The sequence below is a fragment of the Ctenocephalides felis genome, unplaced genomic scaffold (assembly GCF_003426905.1).
Source record: "Ctenocephalides felis isolate EL2017-DRISC unplaced genomic scaffold, ASM342690v1 CF-g0.4_SCAFFOLD_01886, whole genome shotgun sequence".
NCBI lineage: Eukaryota > Metazoa > Arthropoda > Insecta > Siphonaptera > Pulicidae > Ctenocephalides > Ctenocephalides felis.
The window spans coordinates 26,792,561-26,798,560 of NW_020538040.1; the positions used below are offsets into that span (position 1 = coordinate 26,792,561).

Consider the following 6,000-nt stretch of genomic DNA (forward strand, 5'->3'; position numbering starts at 1 on the left):
ATCAATATAAAGCTAGCTGATAGTTAAATAAATAAATATTTATTACTATAAATAATTTTATATATGAAATGAATTATTAACATAAATCTCAACCTACAAAAGATAAGTTCATAAAAAAATACTAGAATGATTTTAAAATTTATTTTCAATTTCTTTACTGTAGATTTCGAGGCCAAAACTGCAAAACTGAGATCATTACCAAAAAACTGTAGATCTACAGTTAAAACTTTAGACATGACAACACTGTATAAGAGTTATATTCCTAGATAAAGAGTTGGTTGTTGATATCATACATTCGAACCTAATAATTATAAGTTTAAGAAAGAACCCCTAGAGTACTCTATTGCTTTTCAATTGTAATATTCGACAACGAACGAATATGCATTTCGTTGAAAAGTAACTGGGCGCCATGTTTTTAACTCATTGACAAACCAGTTGATTTTTCAACTAGTTGTTTCGTTGCGTCGAAACGGTTGATTCGTTAACGAAGGAGAAACGGTTGAAAAAAACCGTTCGTTGATTCAACGCCCATCACTACTGTCAAGTATTTGATCGCTGTATGGCTGTACGAATAACCTAACTTTTTGAACTCGTGTTGTTTCTAATTAATTAATTTTGTTTAAGTGAACATTTGTGAAATTTAATATGGCAAAGTGTTTTTATAGTACCCAAAAAAGTGTCAAGTGCGGGTTAAAATATTTAGCTATTCCAATACAAGTTTCCGCAAAGGTATTTTTTAATAATAATTGCAGCAATAATTATATATAATCAAGATATGTCAACATGTTATTATATTGAATAGGTGTCTTGGGGGTACCTGCAAATTGCTGCAAAATGCACGAACAAAGCGCAGGAGTACTTTTGACAACCAAGGAATGCAATATGTAATGACAAGAAGGATTCATAAACAATGCAATAATTTAAGGAATAAGTCGTACAAAAAGTCTCCAAAGGTCTACTATTTTTGGAGACAAATATTTATTTTGCCATGTCCTCAAACATTGAGAAAGTTGCATTCAGAGATACAAGTGTATAGCGGTATTTATGAGTGTCTATTTAAAACATTAGGTTCAGCTATTTCTTTTAAAAAGTATTAGTAGCAGATACTGTGTTTTGATGTTTGATGAAATACCATTATCTTCGGAATTGTTATATGATTGGATTGAATCTCATATTGTTGAAGTTGCAAAACAGTTATTCAGCTAGTATGGTTTAAATGTTCATCAACGTAAGTTCATTGTTATATTTAATAAGATTATATATTACATTAGCAAATGTAAACACTTATAAAGAGAGTCTATACCATACATAATATTTTAATGTATTTTGATTGAAGATTAGTGTTTTAATATTCTTCATCGTTTTAATATTGAGATCAAATACTTGACTCAAATAAAACTTGTGTAACATCCCAATATAATGTTTAAATTCAAGATATATTTGTTTCCGACCTTGGGAATCAAAAATATTGCTTTTATCTTTTGATTCATAAACAATTGTATGTGCATAAAACATTATTCTGTTCATTGTAAACACTTTGTTGATCTTTTATGGCAATTTCAATGATAATGTTTTCATGATGAAACATGGCTAAATGTAATGTTATAAAACACTCGTACAGAAACTATTCAAAGGTTTTGTTAAATGCAACTTTACTATTAATTCATTAGATAGCGAAATAACTATTACATGCAGAATTAATAAAGAACAATGTCTCGTAAATGAGTTTTAATCCTAGGAATTTGAATTTCTCTCAATTTTGTTATCAATATATATATTTTATGTTTTTAGGACTTTTTTGTTTGTGAAGTATTTGTACTTTTTAACAAATTATTTGTTTTTTTCTTAACCCTTTAAATTTTGTATTATTTGTCATTCCTTCTAAATTTGTAATTTCATTGCGTGCTCCTGTGCTTGTAGTTTTCTTCTTAGTTTTTAAGATTTTAATATATTAATATTAGTCATTAAGTAATTAATATTAGTCAGTTATTTGTGCTTAGTTTAGTTAAATACTTCTGTGATTTTCTTCACTTAGATATTTAGTTTTTGAAATATTATTTAAGCATAATTGTGAAATTATAATACTTTTATAATTATGTATAATAATTATTATATTTTCAAACATTCCATAACTGTAATTATAATTGTTAATATAAACATAATTTCAATTGTTCTTTAAACATATGTAATATCTTTGAAAATATATATTTTGTATTTCGTATGATTTGTTCTTATTTCCAATATTAAAAATTATTCAGGTTTTTGAGGCTGTATACGATACGTACAAATTAAGAAGTAAAACCAGGGGTAATTTAAATATAATACATGTGCTGCCATCTATTTTTAAAAATTTGTATTTTAATCGAGGTAACGTCAAACCGCCAGACATAGCGATCTATTATACTTGTTTATCTATGATAATAAGTTTATAAAAAGATTTTTAGTCAACTCATATTCTTTCTTTATAACTTTTAACATTAAAAACATTGCTTTGTTAACAATTTTCCATCATTTTTTAATTGATCGCATTTGCGCATCATTTTCGAGGGTAGAAATCGCAGAAACTTGTTTCTAAATACTTGTTTACACTTGTTTATACTTGTTTATCTATGCTTGTTTATCCATGATTATCTATGGTAGAAACATTTGTTCAAGCGAAGCTCAGAACCATTAGTATGTTTATTGTCCGTTATAACGGCGGCCTCAGTCGTTTATTTGCACAACTACTAGGAAAGCATATCAATCGCATCATTTGTATCTGTGGCCTACTGTGCCGTATTTGTGCTTGATTTTAGGTTGGTTCTGTGACATAGCGATTTTGTATCTTGTTTTCCTACAGTGTTAAAATAATTTAGTAATTAACAATAGTAAATAATTATGGCCCGAGGTAGTAGTGCAGGTTTTGACAGGCATATTACGATATTTTCGCCAGAAGGGCGATTATATCAAGTCGGTATGTAAAGAATTGCATTTTTAATTGTAGCCGTGACTAAGCATTTGATTTTTGTATGAGGTCGTATTTTTCAGAATATGCTTTTAAAGCCATAAACCAAGGAGGTTTAACATCTGTTGCACTGAAAGGAAAAGACTGCGCGGTGGTTGCAACTCAAAAGAAAATTCCTGACAAACTTATTGACCCGAGCACTGTTACTCATCTCTTCCCAATAACAGAGAATATTGGCTGTGTAATGACTGGAATGATCGGTAAGGGATTTATGAATAAGTATGATTGGTAAATATTGTGCAACTGTGGTCTATAATAGATCGTTTAGTTGTATCAATAAAATTGTTTTGATTTATTGCTAAATTCGACACTGTCTTAAATGCAACATTTCTCAAGTAAGATTTTATATTTTGATACAAAAAGTTTGAGGAAGAACCTATTTACTGATTTATATATTCCCAATAAAAACCCATATATTTGTTTTAGGGAATGATTCTAGAATAAAGTATTTTATATATTGGTATGAGACTTTCAGCATAACTTATATTAAATGATATCTATGAAAAGAGAAATTAACACAACTTTGAGTACTTCTCTCATCATCTTCTTTCTTTACCCATTCGAGACCGATTGCTCACCGCGTGTGCAATAATGATAATGAGCAATTATCAGTTATTCTGAGTAAAATAGTCGTCGAGATGAGATTTTTTTTGAATTAATATTATCAGTATAGAAAACTATATTTGGTGTTGGTTTTAATGTATAATTAATGTTTGGAACTAATGTATAATTATTTTAGGATTAGTGTTTAATGTTTCCTAAAAATGTATTTACAAATTGTATTTTATTTTTATTACTGAGTTACTTTATCACCTTTAGACATTTTTCTAAAATTTATTTCTTGTTTATATTATTTTCTTCATAATTCAACTTATTTCTTTTGACATTTTACTATTTCTTAAAAATTTCTTTGCATTATATTCTGTTCTTCATTATTGAAAGCAACATAACGATTTTATATTATCTAATTTTTTTTAAATAAATGTTCATCAATTTTAATGATGTGTTTTAATTTTACTTTACATTGCACACATTCAATAAAAATTCAATCTGCTAGCAATAAAATTTTCTGAGGAGCGAGTTGGACACATAGTGTGCAATCATCTTATTTATGCGAATTCGCTTACAAATTGTGTGATTTTCAGAGTAAATAACTTTATTTATTAAAAATGAACAATATTAACAAAAAAATTTTTTTTCGCTCCTGGAAACCGCTTTCGAAAAAATCGCCGTCTCGAATGGGTTAAGAAACATTTTTTACATATTTGCTCAGTTTTCTGGTTCTTAAAGTTTTTACATGTTTACACCTATTTCTTCAATAAAAAATTTGTAAATAATTCTTTAATTTTGATTTTTCTCATTTCAGCGGATAGCCGTTCTCAAGTTCAAAGGGCTAGATATGAAGCAGCAAATTGGAAATATAAAAATGGATATCCTATTCCAGTGGATTGTTTGTGTCAGCGCATGGCTGATATTTCTCAGTTATATACGCAAAATGCAGAAATGAGACCTTTAGGCTGCAGTGAGTATAGAAAGTTTAGCCCATTCAGTTTATTTTACTTCTGTTTATATTGTAATTATTGTTATATTGGAAAAAGTTATCAACACGTTGACAAGAGAATGATTCAACATATGTTCTTAGTCAATATAAACAATTTCGATCATCCTTTCAATCTAGTCAATTGTTTAATTTAATATGGCTTTACATTGGCTTATATTTCTTTACATCAGCATGTATTATTGATAATTGGGAAGGTATATGAGCCGAGTTAACCATCAACTTAAATTAGGGATGTTTTTGTGAGATTTTCCATTACCATTCCAGGTCTTAGTATCCAAATAGTATTATAGAAACACAAGACTCGCAGTGGCTAGATTATGTATTAAACTTCATATGTTTAAATGTTCACAGGTTGTATGATATTGATAGGATATGATGCTTTGAAAGGACCCTGCGTCTATAAAACGATCCTGCTGGTTACTGCTGTGGTTTTAGAGCCATTAGTGTGGGTGTAAAGCAAACTGAAGCCAATGGATATCTTGAGAAAAACTGAAGAAGAAACAGGTTTGTTTGAAATTTGAAAGTAGTACCTTTACATAATTATTACTAAAATATTGCTAAAAAAAATTAGTAAGATCTTGCGTTGTTGTTTTTGATAATAACAATTCCATTCGATACTCATGCCTCTTGTTGTTTACATTATATGTTGTTTTTTTTTAATTCTATGTAATTGATTTTTTGATTGCATTTACTTTGGCCAATGCCCCTTATTATCAGTTAATATCTTTGATAGTAATATTGTTTTCCACACATGAAATTCTTAAAGTTATTTTTGTATGAAAGATGTAGATCATATAAAACACATGTGAAATTTGAAATATTTCTTCATAGTAATGTAATTTAATAATTATTTAGGATTATACATTTGATGAAGCTGTCCAGTTGGCAATTTCATGTTTATCAACAGTGTTATGTGTTGACTTCAAACCTTCAGAAATTGAGGTGCGGTGGTACGAAAGAAAATCTTAAATTAGGTATATGAATATAAAATATGTTAAATTATCAATCTTTGGTGACTTACTATAGATTACTGTAGATTATAATTTATTTCCATTTTTAGGGTTGACAGAGGCAGAATTAGATGTTCACTTGACCGCTATTGCTGAGAAAGAATAACTGTTGCTAGAGACATAATTTAATTATGATTACTGCCGTAATTTAGTTATATCAGTGATGGATATTTTTATTAAAGAATCAAAAAACATTCAACTTTTATATAACCTAATCTCAAAATTATACATTATATCAGCTATTTGAAAGGACCATTTTGATCTATTATTGTTTTTTGGTGTTAAATTGTTGACTTGAAAACAAATTTATATTGCATTAGTTGCGTACCGTCTTACAAAATATTATTAAAAAAAATTTCACCAGTTTTATAAGGAATATAAAAAAATACTTTTTTATTATCAGATTTATGGTGTATATATATATA

At 28.1% G+C, this 6,000-nt stretch overlaps 1 pseudogene; it reads left to right on the top strand.

The window, feature by feature from the left end:
* Positions 1-2,735: 2,735 nt before the first annotated feature.
* Positions 2,736-5,681, top strand: LOC113376666 (annotated as a pseudogene).
* Positions 5,682-6,000: the final 319 nt, after the last annotated feature.